This window comes from Theropithecus gelada, chromosome 2 (assembly GCF_003255815.1).
Source record: "Theropithecus gelada isolate Dixy chromosome 2, Tgel_1.0, whole genome shotgun sequence".
In the NCBI taxonomy this organism is placed as follows: Eukaryota; Metazoa; Chordata; class Mammalia; order Primates; family Cercopithecidae; genus Theropithecus; species Theropithecus gelada.
Window position 1 is genome coordinate 361,828 of NC_037669.1, and position 25,615 is coordinate 387,442.

Sequence of the window (25,615 nt, forward strand, 5' to 3'; positions counted from 1 at the left end):
GGTATCAGAGAGCCCAGTTAAACTTAACTGTGTAAAAGCACTGGACTCAGTTTATTCTAGTGGGCCCAACCTCCGAGACCGTCCTTAAACATCAGTAGACTGGGAGCCGTACGTGGACGGGAGCAGCTTCACCAACCCCTGCGAAGTGACTCTGAAGAAGACGACAGGCCCTGCCCCAGTCACACCTGGAAGCTGACACACTCACGGCCGAAGCATGAGGAAACTCATTGTGGGACTCATTTTCCTTACAATTTGGACTTGTACAGTAAGGACTTCGGCTGACCTTCCTCAGACTGAGGGCTGTTCCCAGTATATACATGAAGTCACTGAGGTAGGACAAAAGATTGCTACAGTCCTATTATTTTGTGGTTATTAAAAGTATACCAGGACTCTAAAAGAAACTTGTTTGTATAATGCTCTTCTATCCAAGGTATGCAGCCCAGGAAATAACCAACCTGATGTATGTTATGACCCATTTTAAGCCTCCCATGATCACAGTTTTTAAAATAAAATTAAGATCTGGTCCTTTTCTAGGAGACACAAATAAAGTAATAGCTAGGACAGAAGAAAAAGGGGTCTCCAAGCATCTAACCCTGAAACTTAATGCTTGTGCCACTGTCAATAGCAATCGGCATAAAATAAGATGCAGTTCTTTAAATTAAAAAAAAAAACAAAACACCAGTTTACACGGCAAGAAATAAGTATATCTGCCATGAATTAAGCTTATGTACAAATGTGTGCAATTACTGGTCTTGTGTCATCTAGACTACTTAAAAAAAGGATGAAAAAAATTCCTGTTTAACTCCAAAAAGGAGAAGGCAGCCCCTCCTGTACGAGTGGAAGCTGTAAGCCCTTAAAATTAATAATTACAAATCTCTTAAACCCAAGGTAAAAAAGGGAGAATCTGTATCTCTAGGCATCAGTAAAAAAGGACTAGCTCCTAGAATAAATATCTTAGTAAAAGAGAAGGTTCGTAAGCCCTCTCTGGAACGAGTATTTCAGACATTCTATGGTAAACTAAATGTGCCAGTACCAGAGACTCCAGGAAAAACCACAAATTTGTTTTTGCAACTAGCCAAGCATGTAGCCCAGTCTCTAAATGTCACTTCATGTTATGTTTGTGAAAAAACTGTAATAAGATATCAATGGCCATAAGAAGCCCAAGAATTAGTGCCTACAGACCCAGTTCCTGATGAATTCCTGCCCCCCGCCACAAAAAAAAATCACCCTGATCATCTCTCGATTCTAAAAGTCTTAATTATTAGACAATATTGCATAGCTAGAAAAAGGGAAGAATTCACTCATTCTGTAAGATGACTTAGTTGTCTGGGGCAAAAACTGTATAATGGTTCCACACACACACACACACACACACACAAAAAAAAACCCAGCTACATGGTGGAGTTCCACTTACACAGACAGAGATCCATTCAGTAAATTTCCAAGGTCGCAGACTGTCTGGGCCCACCCACAATTCCACCGGGACTGGACGGCCCCCACCGGGTTATACTGGATTTGTAGACACAGAGCCTACGCTAAGCTGCCTGACCAGTGGACAGGTAGTTGTGTTATTGGCACTCTTAAACCATCCTTCTTCCTACTGCCCATAAAAACAGGCGAACTCCTGGGCTTCCCTGTCAGTGCTTCCCACAGAAAACGAAGCACAGCCATAGGTAATTGGAAAGATGATAAATGACCTCCTAAAAAATTATACAATACTCTAGGCCTGCCACTTAGACACAAGATGGCTCATGGGGATACTGGACCCCCATTTACATGCTCAACCGAATCACATGGTTGCAAACTGTTTTAAAAATCATAATAAAACTGGTCAAGCCTTGACTATTCTGGCCCGGCAAAAAACTCAGATAAAAAATGCTATCTATCAAAATAGATTGGCTCTTGACCACTCTCTAGCAGCTGAGAAAGAGGTCTATAAGAAATTTAACCTCACTAATTACTGTCTACACATAGATAATCAAAGGCAAGTAGTTAAAGACATAGTTCAAAATATGACAGAACAGACACACGTGCCCGTACAAGTGTAGCACGGATCCCAGCCTGAGGCCATGTTTAAAAATTAGTTCCCAGGACTAAGAAGATTTAAAACTCTTATAATAAAGGTTATAATAGTAGTAAGAACCTGCTTACTGCTCCCTTGTTTGCTACCTGTACTTCTTCAAATGATTAAAATGATCTACCTTAAAATGGTAGATTAAATGACGCTATCTTAGGTCACCAAAACACTTAAGCACAAGTGTACTATGTAAATCACAATCAGTCTATTGCACAAAAAGACCTAAGTAGCAAAAGTGAGAGTGAGAATTCCCACTAATAAAAAGTGAGAGTCTCAAAGGGGGGAATGAGGAAAGAGAGAGACCCTCTCATATTGTTTTATATTGTTTTATACTCTGTACCTGTTTTAAGAAAAAAAAAGGAAGTGAAACCAAAGACAGGCAGACCGGCACCAGGCCCGAAATCAAGCCTAAACCCAGTAGTTAAAAATCAACTCATGACTTAGAAACGGATGTTATCCATAGATTCCAGACGTTGTGTAGAAGAGCATCGTGAAACTCCCTGCCCTGTTGTGTTTCTCTCTGACCGCCGGTGCACGCAGCCCGTCACGTACCCCTGCTGGCTCAAATCAATCACGACCCTTTCACGTGAAATCTTTAGTGCTGTGAGCCCTTAAAAGGGATGGAAATTGTGCACTCGGGGAGCTCGGATTTTAAGGCAGTAGCTTGCCGATGCTCCCAGCTGAATGAAGCCGTTCCTTCTACAACTCGGCATCTGAGAAAACGTCTGCGGCTCGTCCTGCTACGTGCCGAATGTTTCAATACTGTTTGTATTAGTAAGAAACGTAAAATCAAATATCTGTTTCAAGTACTCAACTGCACATTTGATATTTTACCTTTAAAACTCACTCTCTGCTGGGCATGGTGCTCATGCCTGTAATCCCAGCACTTTGGAAGGCCAAGGCGGGTGGATCACCTAAGGTCAGGAGTTCAAGACCAGCCTGGCCAACATGGAGAAACCTTGTCTCTACTAAAAATACAAAAATTAGCCAGGCATGGTGGGGTACACCTGTAGTCCCAGCTACTCAGGATGCTGAGGCAGGAGAATCGCTTGAACTGGGAGGGGGAGGTTGCAGTGAGCTGAGATCCCACCACTGCTCTCCAATCTGGGCGACAGAGTGAGACTCTCAGAAAAACAAAATGAAACTTTCTCTCATGAGCTAAGTTCTCTTAAATATTACAAGTATGTAGATTTCCAACACAGATTGGTTCCTTTCCAATGCCAAATGATCTTTACTAGGATTTCAAATTTTTAAAATATTTCTGTGCTTAATTGGAAATCCTCCTGAGGCTAAGGAGATGTGTAGACGTTATGAAAGCAATGACTACCTGGAACTGAAGATACGACACCAAATACTTAATTCTAAATTTTACTGCTGAGGAAGATAATGTCATCCTGCATGACTATGATTTATTATGACCAGAAATCTTTGCCAGGATATTGACTGATCTTTTTAGATTGTATTTTTTTTCTGAGCTACTAATAAAAACTTATGTAGAGCTTTTATGTTGGAGACCCCCAGACCTCAAGGAGGAAGCTACACAATGCATTCCCTGGATTTACTTGGAACAGATTTTCTAATTATCCTGTCTAATCACAGAACTCTACCCTCCCACCTACATTGGTCCTTTGTCTGTATGTTGAATGCAGTATTTTAGCTCTTAAGGAACGTATATGCATTTTCCAACTAAACCTTAAAACTTCATTGGAATACCCATGAATGCCTTTTCCATCTAACTTTAAAGAACTTTGAACTTAATAGAATTTTCTATTTTTTCATGTTCTTAATACCACAAAACACTTACAGGTATTAATATCATATGTATTGGCATTTGGATATCTCTTATAGCTTTATCTGACGGGTTTGAAAATTATAAGGTCATTCTATTGGCATTTATTTAATTATTGGTTATGACATTTTATGTTGATTGATCCCTACAGTTTTGGCTTTTGGGAAGCCAAAAATTACTGCTGTAATTTTGTCTGTAATGGCGCAAACACATGGCCATTCATTGACATAATGAATGTACTTCAAGTTTAAAAGATGTCCTGTTTCTCTTGATCATCAGGAATCTCAGAGCTGACAGCACCAGGCATGTGTATTTGTGTGTGTGTGACAGAGAGTGTGAGAGAGAGGGAGACAGTGAGAGCGAGAGAGAGCGAGAGAGAGAGAGAGGTTAAAAAAAAACCATCCCAGAACATAGTAAAGTGACAGAAACAAATTAAAGATGAAATAAATTTCATCCAAACTTTAAATATGGTCATTTTGCATCTTTGAGAAAGTTGCGTAGCTTATTCTAGGAAGATCGTATTGTAGAAAGGATGGAATACCTGATTAGTACATCAACATAATTTTGAAGAAATGAAATGAATAAAGTACTTGATTTTAATGCATGATATGCAGGTGTATATAAGAACTTTGCTAATAATTGTCTTTTTGAAACAGTAATAGATGTTTCCAGGTGTGCATAGGTATGTGCGAATATCAGAGATTAAAATAGAAACTGAACCAAAAAGCTGTGCTATCATTGAAAGTTTATTTGTTTAAAGACTATGTGACACTTAGGAGGCATTTTAATGCAGTATTTTATGCATGCAATTACATATGGTTAAGTGTTTTTTATTTGACTTCCATAAAATTTAGATTTGTTGCAATCTTATTTTTACCCTTAATAGTTTCTGAATCTTGGAAAGGAAAGGGAGGGAATATCCAAATATCTTAAACGGGGTTCTTTGACTTCTAATAAATAATTAAAATCTTACACACAAGGTATTTAAAGCATACAGATGATCCTACATTTGTCCTAACAGATCACAGTGCCATGAATTAACGGACATCCCTTACGTGTAAGAAAATTTTGCCACTGTGCTTTTAGTTATTTCCTCTTCTCACCTACTGTCTCCTGGAACATTCTCTCCCTTTTCATTTGTAAGGGGTCTTCTTGAGCCTAAAGTTTTATTGGGCCTCACTTTTTGCTGCTTTGTTCCTTCGCCAGTTCTGGGCCTTTTTGCGGAGTGTACTATAGGTTGAAAAGTGGAGAAAGCACAACTCCAAAGCTACTGACCTAAGAGTAACAAGGTTATTGAATTTCCCTGAGTCCTGCTGAGGTCTGATCCTCTACTCGCTAAAGACCATGGCTGGGGAAGACCTAACATTCACTCCAGGTCACTTGGAGTTTTCAGTCTTTGATGATGGAAGCTGGAAATGCGGACCTTATACCCTAACCAATTCTTCATTGGCCAAACCCCCTTCCCCCAACTCCCCCCCAAAAAAACCCAAAACCAAAACAACCAAAAAACCACTGCCACCTCTTTATGACCAACCATAGTTTCCGTTTAATCCTTCAGGAGGCACTTATCTACTTAATCCACTATCATATTGTAGTATCATGCTAAGCATGGAGTCAGTATCAAGGAGCAAATGGCCTCTGGCCTTCTGGAATCCACCTTACCTGGAACTGTGTGAAGATTGTGTTTGGATCCCTTTGCCTTGCTGTGGTTCCCTCCACCCCATGCATTTTGTCTTTTCTATCTCCTTCCCTATTGTTTTGTAAAGTTACATCAGGCTGTTGAGTGGTGGTGTTTTTACCACTGTCCCACAAACAAATACTTTTTACCAGTGTCCCATAAACAAATACTTTTAATAGCCTTTTGTTGGTGCTAATTTGTAAGTGACCGTTTTATAGCCACAGTAAGTACCTGTAAAGTTGGGAGACAAAAGAGAATTATGTTGTTCTCATGCTAAGAAAGGGCAGCATTAAACTCCTCTGTAACCTCTTTTCTGCATTTGTTGACCAAGTTTTAACAAGGATAGAAACAGAAAATAGCAGCAAAGGAAGATGTGGGATCAGAGAACAAGGACCAAAGCTGGAACCAAGTTATCACGAGGTGGGTGAACGGAAGCATTCTTCCCTCAAACATCCGTGTTCTTCAGCTTGTCCCATTTCACCCTTTCCAAACAAGAGCAGGTTTTTAAACAGAAGAGAAGCAACGTTGAATAAAGAGTGTATCAGAACTCTCCATAATTCATACAACCTCCAGACAAGTTCTCAGGTCTACCGGTCAGAAAACACATGGTGACATTCACTACTTAGTTATTGTAAAGATTTCTGTGAGAGTGTGGGGCTCAGTCAAACTTTGTAGGGAAAAATAAGCCACAGTCATAGGGATTCATTCATTCATTCATTCATTCATTCACACATAGTTTTGTTTCTATTATGCCCCACTGTCCTAGGCTCTGGGGATTAAACAGTGACCAAAAATGATAGTTGTTTAGCCTCATGGAGCTTGCAGCATATTGAAGGGAACAGACAAAACTCACACAGGACTGTGCAATGTGCATCCATAAGATACTCTGGGATAAGTGCCGTGGCTGAAATACACAGAGGGCTGACATACAGTTGCATGTTGTGTAAGAGAGACTTGCGTTAGGTAAGGTGTCTAGGTCAGCTGTCTCTGAGGAAATCGCATTTCAGCTGCGACCTGAAAGATTAAAGGGGGTCAGAGAGTGTCCTCGGCAGAGAGAATAGAATATGTGCAAAGGCCTTGAAGCTGAAAAATTCCTGGGCTCTTTGAAAAACGGATAGGGGCCAAGTTGCAGGTGAAACAGATGTGAGAGCGAGTATAGTTATTTCCATTTTATTACAAACCGCACATAGGGCCTTTAAATGTTCCAGAATTTTGATTTTTTGTGTTACCTGGGAGAGAATGTAATTTTGTTTTCATCAAATCTTGTTTTTACAAACACCTTTTACATTTTGGTTTCATCTGAGAAAGCTGACCGCATAGTGCCCCCGTGTGGCCGAGTGCCGCATTCCATGGTTCATACTGTACAATCTTCGAGGCATGGTTTTAGCAAACTTCTCGTACACCTTTTTCAGTTACTCTAAGTCACCTCTAGCTGCTCTCACTCAGACTCAAATATAGTTTTATTTATTTTTATTGTTGTTGTTGTGTTTTGCTACTTTCTCACATTCCACTGTGGAATGGACTTGCGCTGGAGCACAGACTCCAGTGGCCTCAGGAGCCAAGCAGATTGAGAACAAAAATGAGTGAAGCCAGACTGGAGCTGAAACAATAAAAGACTCTGGGAAATTTGGAGACACAAGTTACAGAGAAAGACTTCAATTTTATGTATTTACTTTATAAATAAGTATGACAAAATAGCCCTAGGGACCATTATATTTTTCAGTCTCTGTCTCCAGATTTCTACTTTTAGCAAATGTACATGGTTAATTTCTCAGTCAACACCACAAATGCTTTGTATCCTTTTGTACATTTTGACTATGTTAGAACTGATTATTTTGTGCATCAAATTGTCTATTTCTGTTTCCGAGTTCAACATTTTGCCACGGGTTTATTTTGGAAAGTATTTCCGCAATCTTTGTTGGTTAAAACCAAGCACTCTATAGCTAGTCGTCATTTCTTTCCTCCTCTCCCTTCCTCTCTCTTCCTTCTTCTTTCCTAAGGCTTGAGCCATTTTTCATTAGGAGAGGTTTTTTCTTTTTGTTTTTCTTTTTTTGACGAATTACTGCCAGTATGCTTTATGGAATGCAGCTGTTGAACTTTATCTCCTGCCTCTCTTTTCATTAAAGTAGTCCCCCAATTGTTTTCTGAGGACCTCTTCACTTTGACTGCCAGCACTGCTTGTATACCTTCTAAGTCAGAAATTGAGTGGTCTGTTCAGGCACATCTTTATCCAGTTCCTGCTTTTCATATAAGGATGTTTGTGCTACATGCAATTTTGTTGACTTTTGGAGTGTAAAACTTTGTTTGTAAATGAAAATATAGATTTACAGCTTTCCCGGTACTTGTCAGGGGCTATAATCACAAATTCACTGCAACTGGATACTTCTCAGACACATGGGTAAGAGAAATATATTTATGGAAGATGGTCTGGAGGAAATGAAGCCATCCATTTTGCCATGTAATCTAAAATCGATTTCCAGATTGAGACCATCAAAAAATGCCTAACTGGCCGGGCGTGGTGGCTCACGCCTGTAATCCCAGCACTTTGGGAGGCCAAGGCGGGCGGTGACTCCGCCAAAAAAGAAAAAAAAAATCCTAACTGGACCACATCATACTGGGCCCAACACAATTGCTTCTTACTGAAATGCTTTAGCCATCATAAAACATTCTCTTTATGAGGGGCCGTAGGAAATATTTTCTCTTGTTTCATATTGGTATTTCTCGCAAATAACTAGAATATATTATGTATGGTCTTGTTACTGGTTATATTTTCTCCTTTCTGCATGTTAATTAGAAAGTCAAGTTTGTGCTCTACCCTGACTCAGTGCATGATTCGTCCAAGTATCCATTTGTTCATTGACCACATTTCTGACACCATCTTGCTTCCCTATTATTTTATTTCCTAAAGGTTCTTTCTAAAGAGTTTAAATATTTTATATTGCTATATTGTATGCATTTGCAAGCAACTTAAATGCATTTGGAACAGAAGTGATATATAAGTAACAACCATAGGCTCTCTGTCAATGCTGTACTTACTTATAAGAACATAATTCCTGGCTGAACAGTCTGTAACCTAAATAAGTAAGAATTAATACACCCTGTAATTCCTCAAGAGCTGAAACCTCCCCCCAAATACATTTTATAAGCCATGCTAATCCTATTTCTCAGTGCACAAAGGTTGAGCTTGTGGACTAATAATTCGTTAATATTTCTCGTTAAAAATATAGCTAAATAGGGAGAGAAGAGATGGAAAGAACCAAAAATATTCTTTTAAGGAAAATATTTGATCCTCTGCATCCATTTATTAAGGCTAATATTCATTCTCCATTTCTCCCTGTCCATCTCGTTCTTCGAAAAGACCTAGCTGCACTCAACATGTGTGTGACATTAATAGACGTTAGTGACAGAGATTTCCCTCAGTGCGGACTGACAACACCGTGTGGAGGTGAGAACGAGTCTTGCTTATCGCTTAGGATCTGGATCTGTGGTCGGCTTTGTCATCCTACACAGCCCTTCTGGGATTTGTGAGTGATGACAAGCCTCAGCGATAATTATATTAAAATGCTTTTAACTTAGTGTAAACATAATTTAATAAGATGTAGATGTTCCAATAGGCTAGCCTCGAATTCAGTCTTGAGACCAGAGACAATATGCTTGTCTGCATGACGTATGCCCAGAAAGTATGTACATTCTTTGAGCCCAGTTAATTTCTACTAAGAAGTGTGTTAGTCTCTGACCTAATAATCTAATCTGCAGATTACTACATTTTTACTGCAATAAAGAACTCTGGGGCTTTTAAAATATCAGTAAGGTTATCTTACCTGCAATAGTAAATACTACTGAAGTTACAACTTTGGAGAAATTATATTTTTTAATGAACATGGATATATTACACCTGTTTGTTATTAGAGTAGCCCTCAAAGTTGGTGATTTATCAGTGAGTTGCTGCCGAATAACAATAGCTTTATTGAATGTCTGCTTGATACTGAGCCTCGTATTAGAGGCTTTTCATATTATCTCTTTTAGTCCTTGTAAAACATTTTATGGAATGTATTGTCAGCACTTTGTGAACGAAACGTGGAGTAAATTGTTTGCATTCCCATAGGTGGGCAGGTGTTCTGTGCTAAAAAGAAGAAAATGGTTGCATTGACATCTCTTAACCTATACACACACTTCCTTTGCACAGTGGGGTTTAGTAAAGCTCTGTCTTCTGCTAGAGATAGAGCAACTCTGATTGAAATCATACAATTTTAGATAAAATTAAAATTAAACTTGTATTTGTGCAACTTGAAAATTGTGAATTTTTCATGCAGTGACAGGGAGACACACGTCATGAGCGGCACTCAGGTTTATGTTTTAGAGTAGGAAACAGATAGTGATAAGGCAGGAAAATGAGTTCGTACATAAACTGCAAATATTTTAACTTAATATCGTAAGCAGTAAATGATTAGTCAATAGCTTTGATCGTATGAATGATAATTTGAACATGGCAATATTGCAGCCCTTATGCACTGCAGATGAGATTACCGAGTGTCACACTGGTTGAAAAAACAATATGGAATTATACAATCCCTTTTAAGATGCTCACAACCTGTGATCCACCCATTTGATCCCTAAAAAGCAAGGAAGCTCAGACACATGTGCGTCAGGACACACGAGAGCACCATGGCAGCTATGTCTACGGTGACAGGGCACTGAAGATTGACAGGAGAATAAGTTAACAAATCATAGCATGTTTACAAAGGGAATACTACACAGCACTGTGAATGAGAAAATGGAACTGTGAATGTCAGCAAGATTAATCTCAGGAACCCAATGTTGAATGAAAATAGCACACCACAGAAAGATACATACTTCTTGAGTATACCTGAATAAAGTTCAAAGCATGCAACACTAAACAACGTATTAGAGGCACATATGATGGTACAACTATTAATAAAAATAAAGAGGAATTAAAAACCACACAAAATACAGGATAATGGTAATCTGTATGGGGGAGAGAGTTGTCAGGATGAGGGACCCTCAGGGACCCTAAGGGTTTTGGCAACTTCTTATTTTGACCTAGGTGGTGTGTGTAAGGGGCCTCCTTTTCAGTTTAATCTTAGGGTCTCACATTATCACAAGCATTTTTTGGTTTTGCTTTTTTTTTTTTTGAGACAGGGTTTTACTGTGCTGCCCAGGCTGGGGTGCAGTGGTGTGACTAGAGCTTACTGCTGCAGCCACGACCTCTTGGACTCAAGCAATCCTCTCACCTCAGCCTCTGGAGTAGCTGAGACCACAGGCACATGCCACCACCCCAGGCTACTTTTTTTTTTTTTTTTTTTTGTAGAGACAGAGTTTTGCCATATTGCCTAGGCTGATGTCAAACTCCTGGGCTCAAGTGATCCATCTCCCTCAGTCTTCCAAAGTGCTGGGATTACAGGCGAGAGCCATGGAGCCTGGCCACAAGCGTTCCTTTAGTGTATATGTATTAAATACTCCAACAAGGACGAACAATGAGAAAATATTTAGGCCTTAAATATTTTCTAAGTAATTTATATCACACTCTTTAGAGAAGCACCTCTCCTTAATTTATTCTTTCCACATATTCTTCTCTGAATTTAATTCATAAATGTTATTGTCCAACATTCTCTAATTTGTACCACTTTTTCATCAAACAAGGAACATATGTGTGTGTCCCTGCACCCTGGGTGGCATGCTGCAAATTTTTCACTCCTGATAGTGCACAGTCCCTCTCTGGAAATCAGGTCAATTAGTAGTCTTCTGTATTTTCGCCTCCTCCCCAGCGTATTAATACAGTGCTGCAGTACAACCCGAGCATAGCAGAGCTCTGGCGAAATGAGCACAGATGGTTTTCTGACCGTCGTTGGTGGCTGATGCTTGCTCTTCCCCAGTGTGATGCTTAATGATGAGTGTCAACTTGACTGGACTGAAAGATGCAAATAACTGTTCCTGGGTGTGTCTTTGAGGGTATTGCCAAAGGACATCAACATTGGAGTTAGTGGACGAGGAGACACAGACCCACCCTCAATCCGGGTGGCCACTGTCTCATCAGCTGCCACTGTGGCTAAGATAGAAGCAGGCAGAAGAACGTGGAAGGACTAGACTGGCTGAGTCTTCACGTCTCCATCTTTCTCCCATGCGGGATGCTTTCTGTCCTCAAACGTCAGACTCCAAGTTCTCCAGCTTCTGAACTCTTGGGCTTACACCCGTGATTTGCCAGGAGCTCTCGGGTCTTCAGCCACAGACTGAAGGCTGCGCTGCACTTGTGAGGTTTGGGGACTCGAACTGGCTTCCTGGCTCCTCAGTTTGCAGACGGCCTGTTGTGGGACTTCACCTTGCGATCATGTGAGTCAGTTCTCCTGAAGAACTCCCTTTCATGTATACATCTATCCTATTAGTCCTGTCCCTCTGGAGAACCGGGACTAGTACACCCAGGTGGGAGGTGCAGTTAAGGTTATAAATACCACCCGCCGGCTGGGTCTTGTGGCCACCGCGTCTCTTACAGTGTTTATTTCTCCATCAGGTTCTGCAAAGCCTGTGTCCTTGCTGTGCTCTCCGTCTTCTCTCTCAATACCTGATGGCCAGAGTGGTTCTAGACCTTCTTTTCCTTTATAAATGGCTTCCTTCCCTCCTACACCTGATTCCTTCCAACAGGACTCAGCAGGTGAAAGGGAATCCACAAAAGTCTTCTCTAATGAATATTGCTGTGATGCTTTTTGAGATTACTGACATTCCTATCATTTTCATTAAACAGTGAGGGTAGAAGATTAGAGGCAACTCTTCCTGCAGAAGAACTCTTCCTTACTGCCTGCCCATATTTTAAATCTGCAAACTTTGGCGATACATTGATATCCTGTGCTGAGCTTATCCCGCATCATCGGATGAGTTTTCTTCTGCTCTTTCATATTTTATCATGTGTAGGACTGTTTTTCCCTAGATGAATCTTGTACTGTTTGTTATATTTACTTGTTCTTATATATAGTGCCATATTGCCTAGGCTGAAAAAAATTTACTTATGCACTTATTTAGTGCCTCATTTGAAAAAAATAACAGTTTCAGTTATTGAAAAGTCTAAAATACATTTTCTTCATGTCTGTTTTATTTTAAAAATGAAGTACCTTGGTATGTAACTGTGTTCATGTCACGACAGTTATAAGTTCTAGTCCAAAGCTCCTCCAAAGAAGCACCTTGTCTTACACATCTCAAAGGAATTTAGCTGATGAAATAATTTGAACTGATCAAGGAAGGAATAAAATCCTACTTTTTGTAGACTTTGTTTTCACATATGTATTACACATGGACTATATTATAACAATGTTTGCAAATATTACTTTTAAGTGTATTAATCACTGTTTCTTACGAGTAAAATGCTGAAATAAGCTTCTTGTAATGGGTGTAATCTGCAGAATCTTGCAGATTAGTATCACAGAAAGCATGTCTAGTTCATGCAACTATTATTTTCATGCAAATTTTGTGGGTCTTTACCAATAATACATATTTGTCACCACTCTACTTGACAGCAAAGAAAAGAAAAAATAATAAATATCTGAGAAAAGATCAGGTACGCTTATACTATACAGGCAACGTTATCCTTTCATGTCATTAGTTGCCTTGCACTTTAAACCTGTGACAAAACACGACAAATTTTAGAAGGGAAAATACTGTAAGATAAATTATATACTTCTAAAGACTGTATTCCTATAAATTTAGTTGATAAATCTCAGCTTATTTAGAGTTTTGAAGAGATATTTTCTCTTCAATGAAGAAATCTCCATAACTGAATGATCTAAATTTCAATGACAAAAGAACTGTTAAAATATTTATAGAAAATCTTTCCTTTAACGATTTTTAGGTCCGAAATATGATTTACTTTTTCACGAAATGGGAATATAAATAATCATACACACTTTTACACACACTTTATACATTTAAAAGTTCTCAATCTATTTTATACACTATATGTAAGCAACTACGTCACAGGATCTGTTAAGAGCTACAGCGGTAAGAAAAAGTCACAACCTTGACATGGTGTAGGAAGGGGCAGGACGTCTTCCAGGAAGAGATGCTAATTCTGTTTAAGAGACAATGGAGTAATGTAAGCCCCAACTTTACCCTGGAAATTGCACCATTTATCATCTAGCATCAAATGTGTATGCTAGGACTGACTCATGTCCACACAGATGATTTCTGTTCCATAATAACGTTAATTGGTGAAATAAAACAATGGGTTTAATTTCTAGCCAAGAAATGCTTGGTTAGTCTAAATTAGTAATGTTTGCTTATGGAATTTCATACCCCAATTATTTCATGATGCTGTCCTTGAGATTTTTTTTTTGTTAAACTGTCTGCATGATACACATTTTGCATGCAATATTATTAAAACATAGGGTATCTCCTTATTTTCTGATTAAAGTAAAATTTCCCAGTGCTTCTGTAAGGACTTTGGCAAATATTCTTGCTGCTTTATAAAACAAAATGTAAGAACCAGAAATCTTTGTAATCTTTCACTATGTTGATGTCTTTTTATAGCAGATTTCTCAGGAATTACTGTTTGTTGTTCCAAATTGAAATTTTCCCTGCATAATCTGACATTCATATCTTCAAATCTGATGTGATAAACTGAACAATCTCTTTGTAAGTGATATTTTGTAAAGCTCTTTCTGTATTTAGGACAAGTGAACACAAAGTCATCACCTTCAAAATAGCAAAGTAGTCATATCACATGTTAAATTGACTAGGGAAATTCTAAATGTTTGAAAGTATTTAAGTCTGGATTTTTCCTCAAGAACTATGAACTTTGGTTATTTATATTTGAAAGAAACTAGTTTTATGAATTGCACTTTAATTTTGAGATAATTATATATTCCTAGGCAGTGGTAAGAAATAATACAGAAATATTGTATTGTCACTTGCCTAGCTTCCCCCAGTGGTAATGTTGGCCAAACTACAGGACAATATCATAACAAAAATATTGACATTGATATAATCCATTGAACTTATTCAGGATCAGTTTTACTTTTTACATGAAAGTACACGATTCATTTAGTTTTTGTTTTTAAAATAAAATATCTGAGGGCCAAGTCTGTTGACTTAGTTAAGTTTTACATCTAATGCAAAGTTACTAAGACTTAGAGAGCTTTGAGAAGTGCAATGTTATTTCTAGAGTTAAATTAAAATAAAACACTTAAAGTCTGAGACTATTTTCTAGTTGTAAAAAGGGTTAAAACTGCATTGTAGATGTTTTTTCTTTCATTTTAAAACCTAAAAATGTTCTATTCTTTAAAAGTAAGTCTTCATTAATAAGCAAAGATTTGCTACCACTGTGGTGAGAATAACATGTATGTATATTTTAGCATTTGGATACATTCTCCATGACATTTCTTTATATTTAAACTATTATTTCATATAAATAGAAGTCAAAAGAGATGTTATCATATGCTATAAAATAACTGTCTTCTGTAATGTAGGATGCACTAGGAAAATAGTGAATAAAATATCATGTGCTGCTTTTGGCATTAGATTTACCACACATTAAGATAAATGGGTTCATTAACTTCTTCCACCCATCTTTTTTATTCTGGAGATTAACTTCATATTACTGTGATAAGGGGCAGATTGCAATCTTGCCTTCCTGATGATATATCTTCTTGTATGAACTCTTGCTAATGTAGATTAAGTAGTCTAGCAGATACAGTATTACTCATAAAATCGCTTTTCAGAACTTTTTATAGTTTAACGAACATTTGCCTATTTCCCAAATATATAGTGCAAGCATACTAAATATAAAGTCAATAATCTGTATTTTATATACCTATTATAATTGTCTAACAATGTAATTTATCTATTTGAAACTAAATTAACCAACGATATTAACAAACATGTATGATATGGAAATTTTAGTTTTATGTCTTCATGGAAATATGTTTTCAGTCCTGTGTTTTAGTAACTGAGAGTTACATTTTTACTTGAATATTTAAATGTTATATGTAATTATCATAATAAGGCAACCTCCATCATGAATGAGTCCGGATTCGGTGAGGTGAAATGTCTTAGTTTATGTTTGTATAAATTGTATACAATATTGTATAAAATATTTTATCTGAATTTAGTTCTTTAGGTCAGATGGAAAAACCTCTCCTGCCCAGCCCTACCTCCAATAATTGGAAAATCTACTTACTGACATGTCAAGTCACTTTTCTTGAGGAATAAACTTCTAAAAATAGTAGTCATAGAGTGAGTTTAGACAGAAATTCAGAAACGGTCAGCGAAAGTTAACTAGACCTCTGTTGTTCATTGCTATCATGGCTTTCGTTTTTCTGTCCAGCCAAAACTACTTCTAGTTTTAGTCCCTCCAAGTTTAATGCCTTCTTTCTTACATGCGTATTGCATGTTGTCACTTATAAGTAGGAGCTAAACAGTGGGGACACGTGGACATAAACATAGAGATAATAGACACTGGGAAATTCAACAGGATTTGGATTATGTGTTATATTATGTGCACAGGATTTCAAGTTAAGTCCTATGTGCCTATCAGTGGAGATCCATAATAATTATTTCCAAAATAATTTGAAACCTGGAAGTTTGAAATGCATTTTTGGCATATTTTATCAGGAAAAGTTGGAGAGAAGAGCGGAGATTTTCTAGCTGTCCTCTTGGTATGTTTGTTTGCGGATTAGCTTGCACAAGTTGACACATCCTGTGTCAGCCCTTAAACCCTTAAGCTGAAGTTTGGGGAGGGGAGGAATATCTGGACACATCCTTAAGTTGATTGATTATCGATTTAAAAGGGGAGCATATTAGTCTGTTCTCATGCTGCTAAGAAAGACATCCCGAGACTGGGGAATTTCTAAAGGAAAGAGGTTTCATTGACTCCCAGTTCCACAGGGCTGGGGAGGCCTCACCATCATGGCTGAAGGCAAATGAGGGGCAAAGTCACGTCTTCCATGGCGGCAGGGAAGAGGGCGTGTGCAGGGGACTCCCCTTTGTAAAACCATCGGATATCACGAGACTTACTCACTCTCAGGAGAACGGCGTGGAGAGTCACTGCCTCCATGATTCAATTATCTCCCACGGGCTCCCCCCACAGCCTGTGAGAGTCATGGGAGCTACAGTTCCAGGTGACATTTGGGTGGGGACACAAAGCCAAGCTTATCAGGCAGACCGTATTCATTGCCACCATCATCTTTTTACTTTATTGATCTTCTTTTCTAATTGCAGATTCAGAGGTTACTTGTTTCATGGCTGTTACATGGGTGATGGTGGGGAACGGGCGTCTAGTGCACCTGTCCCCCAAATACCGAACATTATACTCCATAGGCAGTTTACTAACCCTTATTCCCCTGTAGCCCTCCCCACTTTTGGAGTCTTCAGTGTCTGGTATCTCCATCTTTATGTCCACGTTCTCCCATTATTTAGTCCCACTCGTGAGAATGTGAAATGTTTGATTTCCTGCTTCTGGGTTTGTCCGCTTAGCATAGTAGCCCCCAGCTCCATCCACGTTGCTGCAAAGGGCATGATTTTATGATTTTTATGGCTGTGTGGTATTCCATGGTGTATGGATACCACATATTTTTATCCAATCAACTGTTGACCACCAGCTTTTTAAAACAAACTTGATTGACTAATTGTACTGGTTGCGGTGACTTGTTCAACACTTTTGGGATTAAAAACACGTCCTCTGGCTTTGCATCCATGGATTCAACCAAGTGCTGATTGAAAATATTTGAAAAAATGAAAAACAAAAAAAGATAAAAATAATACAAATGAAAAACAATACAGTATAACAATTACATAGCATTCACATTGTGTTAAGTATCATAAAACTGCAGATAGTTTAAAGTATACAGGAGAATGTGCATAGATTATATACACATATTACACCGTTTTATGTAAAGGACTTGAGTATGTGCAGATTCTGAGGATGGTCCTGGAACCAGTGTCCCACAGGTATCAGGGGATGACTGTATTCAGACAGTCTGAAGCAAAACATTCTTAAACAAAAATCATTAGCCCATATAATATAGTTCTAATACTAACCCTGCTTATAAAACCTTTAAATTGCATGATATTTTCTTTAAAAAATGGTGATTTTTTAAAACGCATGATCATGTTGGTTGTATTTAATCTTAACTACATGTTCTAAAAGGGTCACCACAATAAAACTGAAAAAAAAAAAAAACCCATTCACTTTTAAAACACTGAAGTTGTGTAGCCTGTTTATAGAGGAGGTTACAAAAACAGAAAAGAAAGAAAGAAAGAAAAAGGTTCTTACATGTAGCATTACACTGAAGCAATTGCCTTCAGAATACTTAGCATCCACTTACATTTGAGTCTTATAACATTCTGAGGAACATTTATGAAGGGAGGGTTGTGGATGTTTATGGTAATTTAAGGAGGTAGAAATCTTAAACATGCATCAGTAGATTATGAATTCAGAAGTGGTGATTGGTAGCACTTTATAATCTGCAAGTTGATTTGCTAAAGTCTACCCTATAATATAGGAAAGCATAATGTCAGATGTAGTAAATTGCAATTCTTGGACATATGTTAATAGTACACAGTTTCAATCCCTCATTAAAACAAAACAAAACAGCTAAAAATTATGGTGTTTTTTTAAAAAATAATTATGTTGTGTATGCATGTGTATGTATTTAAACTGTTATTTACCTGAATATTCTGTCTACTTAACTTTGGATTTCCCCAAATTTTCTAAAGCCCAGTTAGAAACAAAAGGAGATCTTAAAATATTTTATCATGAGAATCTGGATTCCCTTCCTTTGTATGTAGTGTTTTAAGTTACCATCATCTCTCACCTTCTAGGGCCTTTTATTTATACGTGCTTCAACCTGATACTAGGCGTGCGTGGGCTTATTCAGACGTGCGCCACTCACAGCATGCAGTGCCTATGACATTGCAGAGTTCCTTAGAGCCATTCAGACTCTCCACCCTTGGGTTTATACTACACGTTTGTTACTTCACTAATCCAACGAGCATGATCTTCAGTACCTCAGGAGGAACAAAGCTTTGTATGCTTAGAGATGTTAGCATTTAGAAGCTTTGGAAGGTTAGACGTACTTTAAAGGAGACAAGCATTCTCCTTAAAATGTTAGAATATTTCTGTATTTACTTTATAAACATGTTCGTGGTTGACAAATAAGTCAGTTTCGGGTCACGAAAGGGGTCGTGCTGCACAATTCTGCATTGGAATTATCCTCAGCGTAGTAAGCTTTCAGGGTGACATTTAGATGGAACTTTTTTAGAAATATATCACTTTCTCGGGAAAGTATTGTGGAGTAGAACAGATTTATAGAGCTGGAACCGCATTATACAGAGCTGTAGATCATTGCTGCCGACCAATGAGACCAGCTTTTTTTTTTTTTCCTTTTTGCAAATATTCACCAAATGTCCTTCTTGTCTTTCCTTGTTGAAGTAACGATTCAATTAGTTCTTTTTGTCTGAAAAATCAGATCATTCCCTGTTCTAAATCATTTTTCTTGATTTTTGTTCCTAATCTCATACCATAAACAAATGTTTTTGTTTAGATGTGTTTGTCAGGAATGACAGCTTTAACAGCAAAGCATAAATGTGGATAGGTCGTTAAAAATCCAGTACAATAAATCACTGCATTTACCATGTGTTTGTGAAGGGTTATGATTAAAAATGGAACATGAGTGAGGTAGAAAAAGAGATCCAATAATGTTATTTTAGGAGGATAGTGTTATAAGGTTCAGAATTGTAATCATTATAAAGAGCTTTTTTTTTCCCTTTTTTAAAATTATACTTTAAGTTCTGGGATATATGTGCAGAATGTGCAGGTTTGTTACATAGGTATACACGTGCCATGGTGGTTTGCTGCATCCATTAACCCATCACCTACATGAGGTATTTCTCCTAATGCTCTCCCTCCCCTAGCCCCCCACCCCCTGACAGGCCCCGGTGTGTGATGTTCCCCTCCCTGTGTCCATGTGTTCTCATTGTTCACCTCCCACTTATGAGTGAGAACATGTGGTGTTTGGTTTTCTGTAAAGAACATTTTTAAAAGGAAAACAGATACTATAGTTATTGCTACTGAATGTATTTAACAGTTCTCATAAGTTCATGTTATAAATGTAATACTGCCTTTTGCATGAAACACCTAGTGTGTAATTATCAAACTCATTGCAACCTAATTGATGAAATAGGTAGAGGGACAATCTCTACTTGTTGATGAACATCACATATGAACTATCACACATCAAAACAACAGAAACTCTTTTATATATTTTTAAGACATTATTGTATCAAGGTACTTTGGTGTGATTTCCAACAGAAAAGGTAGAAAATTTTTTTTTTTAAAGACAATGTGATTTGAGTATTTGACTATCATCACTGACCATAACTATAGATCATTTCTATGCTCTTATAATCCAAAAACTACCTGTGGGAAAATTATTAGCAATCACATCTATGCTGACTGTTCATTCATATATGAATTAAAAAGCATTTTCACACAGAGACCCGATTTTTGTGTACATCAGAAATAGAAAAAAATCCTAATATGGATATTGTATTAATAATCACATGTGGTGAAGGAATGAATAAGTATATCTGTAACCATAATCTTAAGAAGTGGCTTAACTTTTTGTAAACAATACAATTCATCTGCTGTTGCAGCTCTCTAAGGTTTATAAAATCATACCAGGGTGAATTATTTGAATCCGCATAGGATATTTTGGCTGCAGATCTGTTGTCTTCCGGGAAACACTGGCTTCCATAGAAGGTGGTCATTTTGAAGGCTGGCAGCGATTTCTGGTTGGTGATGGTCACCAAGGATTTTCATCCCTAACGATGGGAAGTATAAATATCCTCTGACCGCTGTGGCTAATGTGGGTCCCTTGACAGCTGTTAGTACCAAGTCCAGGGTTTTTGCATAAGGTATCACACCAATGTTACAAACCTCAAATTGTTTCAAGTCAGGAATAGGCATCTCCTTCTTACTGTTGTGTGAAAGATCATTAACAGATCTTGTCTGTGACTCTCAACTTGGAAAACTGATTTATTATGGGCAGAGAAATACAGGAGAATAAGAAATCTCATGATCACCCCTGTTCCCACTGTGGAATTTGATTTAATGTTCTTCTCCCTCGGACAGCAGTCAGTGTTTCAATATTAGAAATTCTAGAAGCGTGTTCTTGCTACAGTTTCACCCCAAGGACAAGATTATTGCAAAACTCTACTTGATTTGAGGATTTTATTTTCCCTGGTACAATTTTCAGTCACCTGGAAAGTGCCATGTTTATTTATGTTCTTCTTCTTTATAAAGATTGTGAAAAATCAATGTCAAGGTAAATTCACATGTGCAAATTCTCAGCAACAAGATAATTCCGTGTCAAACTTTAAAAAATATTGTCGTTATCATTCCTAAAACCAATTTTTAGAAGCTGAAATTTTTTTACTGAATAAATTCAGGTAAAGTGCATGCTTGCTTTGAACACCTGCCTCCTGCATCTCACGGTCAGCAACCAAGTTAATAGTTAGGAAATGCATCGCGTTTCAGCTGAGTTGTTGGAGCTCTCTGTGTTTAAGTATAGTCTCATTATTCAGACTGGGATTTTCTTTTTTTGGTAAGATGTATTTTTGGCTTTTAAAGGAACCTGTAGTCATTGTTTACTCTGTAACTAAGGGTGGACACAGATATAAAACATTGCTTGTCTCTATTTTCTGTATTTGACTGGGAGTTATTAAAGAGTTGTTTGATAGTAGAGGTGTGTTCTGTTGAAATTTGGAGGAAAAAAACATATTTTATTTAGATGAACTTGTTTACCAAATACGTTTTGATATACAGCTGGAAGCACCAGAAATTTCCCTCCTGGAGAAAGTAAAGTCACACTTATTAATTGTATTAGTTCAATGCAGCTGCTGTAACAAATTACCTCTAATGGCTAAACCCCCACAAATCCATCATCTTATAATTATGTAGCTTAGAAATGCAATAAGGGTCTCAGTGGGCTCAAATCAAGGTATCAGCAGGACTGAAATCCTGTCTGGAGACTCTAGAGGGTCCATTTCTTTCTTTCTTTCGCCAACAGGGGCCACCCGCATTCTTTGGCCTGTGGTCCCGCAGCATCTTCAAAGCCAGCAACGTTGTTTCGCTCCATTTCTTTCTTCCGTAGTCACATCTCCCTCTGACTCTAGCTCTTCAGCTTTCCCGTTTTAAAGGAGGATTCTGATGTCACTGGGCTTGCTAGGATGACTCCAGATAATCTAGCTATTTTGAGGCTAGCCGGCTAGCAGCCATAACTTTCCCTGCGCCATGTAACCTCACGTATTCGCAGGTTTACAGAGATTAGAACGTGGACATTCCTGGGGGATATGGCCTAATTCTGCCTACCACACAAATGGAGCCAACTTTTAAAACAATCTTTGAAACGCATAACTGATTTTTGGGTGCAATAGTAAAATTTAAATATTGATAAGGTAATCAAAACAGTGCATCTAAAGTAATTTGTTTAAAAAGTTAACTTAAAAATTTCAATTGAAACATAATTTTTTATCAGAAATTCCAGCAGAGTTCTGTGCTGATGACTTCACTAGTGTTATCCCCAAACAATTACAGGTGTAAGAGTCACTATAGTTTTACAGCATTAGCAAAACATTGTACCAGGTTTTGTCAGTCATAAAATGAGGAATTTCAGATCCAAGTTTCTCCCTCCTTCATTGCTATGAAGTGAAGTCGATATGCAATCTGACCTGGCATTCTTCTTCCTACTTGGGATTAGCGGCATATGCTTCTGTGAGAGCTTTGGGCTTAAAGTTAAATCCATAGATACATAAATCTGGAATAAACCTCAGAGAATTTTTAGGCTAAACATTTTATTCTAGATATGAGGAGACTGAGACAGACAAAGGTGAAGAGGCTACAGCTATGGGTCACATTGGTATTTCTAGGTAGGACTGGGACTGTGGTTCATCCTTGAATCTTTTAAACACCTCCCAGCTATCAGCTCAAACACATGCCTGGCAACAAACAACATATTCCTTGGTGTGACCTTGTTGAGCATCTCCTTTGCCTAGATTATTTTTATTTGCTCATTGGGAGCTTATATCATTAGGAGTCCCCCATTATTCTAGTTAACTTCATTTAGGTTAACTCTAGCTGGTTCCAAGATCAAGAGGTATCAAAGAATACTAGGAGTTCCCGCAAACTTGAGCAGGGAAAAAGAAGCAGGCTTGGAGGTTGTGCTTCCAGAAGCAATGTCAGGCCTCACCCCTTGACGGCTGTCATGAAGCTACGATTGTACTGCTTGACCCAGGGCAAAAGCCCCTCCTGCCAGAGCCTCTGCCACCACAGCTTCTCAACGCTGGCAGTCTCTGCTAGGCACTGGCACCCTCATCAAAAGGGTGCCTGGATATCACCTTCTTCAATAATGTCTCTTTTAAATCAAAATCTCAGGAAGATTTGTAGGCCTGTGTTCTAGATTTAAGGGAAATCGGGTTTTTGCTTTCATCTTAGAGAAGAATTCATAGGGTGAAATTTTCCCAGACACAGGCACAGTGTTCAAAGAAGTACAGATCAAAAAGCAGAACAAGGTTAGCTGTAGGGCTGTGAGAGCATAATCATTGCTTGGCCCTAGCAAATCATAGCTTTGTTTGTTTTTCCCCAGATAATGCCTTCTAGGCCACCAATTCACATGACTGCATGGTGAGAAGGCGGAGAAAACGTTTGGGGAGATTTCAAAATTGTTAAAATCATGTATGTTGGAGTTAATATAGGAGAAAATTATGCCTACTGATACTGATATTTGTCTATATCTTTTTTAACAATCAGAGTTCATTTAAGTGATTTTCTATTCATAAATTAGAAAGCAATTACTGTAAGGTTTTGATTAAGCTTATTAGATTCATTCATTCTAAAAGCCTGGTTACATTTTGTCACTTATCAGCTCATTTAAACAACAGATACTCAAATACTGAACCTATGTTTACGCAAGGTAACGCTAACTATAGTCTTTAAAGGGAAATGGTTCACCATATTTGGCAGCTGTGAAAAAGTTTTGCATTGTTAATCCTGAGTACAGTGTAAGGTGGCAGAAGGCATGGGCCTTTTGAGTTAATGGGCAAAGTCTAAAAATAGCTGCCATTCACTGAGTCCATAGCATAGGCATTGCTCCAGTAATTTTTGTGTGTGTGTATGTGTGCTACCCTCCCCGTGTTTTTTGAGGCAGAGTCTCACTGTGCTGCCCAGGCTGGTGTGCGGTGGTTCAGCGATGGCTCACTGCAGCCTTGATTCCCTCTGGGCTCCAGCAATCCTCCCACCTCAGACACCTGGGTAGCTGAGACTACATGTGTTGCCACCACACCTGACCCATTTTATTTTATTTTTTGTAGAGATGAGACCTCACTCTGTGATCCAGGCTTGTCTTGAATTCCTGGTTTCAAGCCATCTTCCCATTTCGACCTCCCAAAGTGCTGGGATTACAGGCATGAGCCACTGTGCCCAGCCTATGTTAACTTTTCTTTCTACCAGACTTTTGAGATATGTGCTAAGCTTATTCATACACTGAGATATACTTGACAAAGGTCACTCCGCAGACTTTTGGCAGAGTAAAATCTCTGTACATCTGTTTTGTCTCCTGTGTGCATGTGCTTTGCTTAATACCCTGCCTTTAAGTGGAATTGGTGTGTGTGAATATAACTAAGCAAATTATACCACAAGAGTGATGGCACAGTCCTCTTGTGATTATTCTTGTCACATAAGCTTTCTCTATAGCAGACTAGAGAGTTTCCTCTGGCTTTGGAGAAGTAAGCTGCTGTGTTTTGAGAGGGCCATGTGGCCAGGATCTGAAGCTGGCCTCTAAGAGTTGAAAGCAACTCCCGTTGACAACCAGCAGAGAAACAGGGACTTCAGTCCTCTAACTGCAAGAAGCTGAACTCTGCCATCAATCTGAATGAGACTGGAAAAGACCTCCAAGTTTCATGTGGGAATTGCAGACTGGATGACACCTTGATTTTAGCCTTGGGAGACCCAGAGCAGAGGGTCAGGTTGAGCCACACTCAGATTCCTGGCCCATGGAAAATGTGAAGTAATGCACGTGTGTTGTGTTACATTTCTAATTTTATTGTACTCTGTTATGCAGCAAGAGGAAACTGACACGTATTGTGCAGGTTACACGACTGATGAGGGGCTAAGTATTTTTCTGAGAAAGCTTGGCTGCAAATCCTCTGGCCTCTCCCATTATAGATTGTTGCCTTCAAATTCGAGGAATCAGCAGTGAACCAGTCCAGGGAACTAGCATAGCCCTCATACTCTGGACCAAGCTACCAGGTAGTTCAACTCTCATTAGAGAATTATGGTTTGGTCCTCTGATGACCAAATTTAAAGGAAAATTATTGGTGATTTGAAATTTATCTGAATACTAAGGTATTACTAGTTATCTAACAATCCTTAAAAAGAAAGAAAGATTTTCTAATAATTACTTCTATTCCTTTAGCAAATATGGGTACATCCAAATCAGGTCTTTTAATTGTAAACTGATTTTCTTTTAATGCAAAATAAAATATGCATGAAAGAATACATACAATGTAAAATCACAATAGAGCTAAGGTATTTTAGGAAGTATCTATTCAGGGCAACTTGAATCTGTGCTCCTGGAAATAACATTTAAAAATAAAAAAGAGAAATATCTAAATATTTTAAAGGGTGTATATACCTATTAGTACATATCTTTTCCAATTTTATTTCAAATGTGCCATGCCGCCACAAAATAAAGATATGATCTTTCTTTCTTTCTTTCTTTCTTTCTTTCTTTCTTTCTTTCTTTCTCTCTCTCTCTCTTTCTTTCTCTTTCTTCCTTCCTTCCTTCCTTCCTTCCTTTCTTTCTTTCTTTCTTTCTTTCTTTCTTTCTTTCTTTCTTTCTTTCTTTCTTTCTTTCTTTCTTTCTTTCTTTCTTTCTCTCTCTCTCTCTCTCTTTCTTTCCCTTCCTTCCTTCCTTCCTTCCTTCCTTCCTTCCTTCCTTCCTTCCTTCCTTCCTTTCTTTCTTTCTTTCCTTCCTTCCTTCCTTCCTTCCTTCCTTCCTTCCTTCCTTCCTTC

At 38.2% G+C, this 25,615-nt stretch overlaps 1 protein-coding gene across 2 annotated transcripts in view; it reads left to right on the forward strand.

The window, feature by feature from the left end:
- The window catches only part of ROBO2 (roundabout guidance receptor 2), a 1,769,701-nt gene that overhangs the window by 134,688 nt on the left and 1,609,398 nt on the right, over positions 1-25,615 (forward strand). The window lies entirely within an intron of this gene.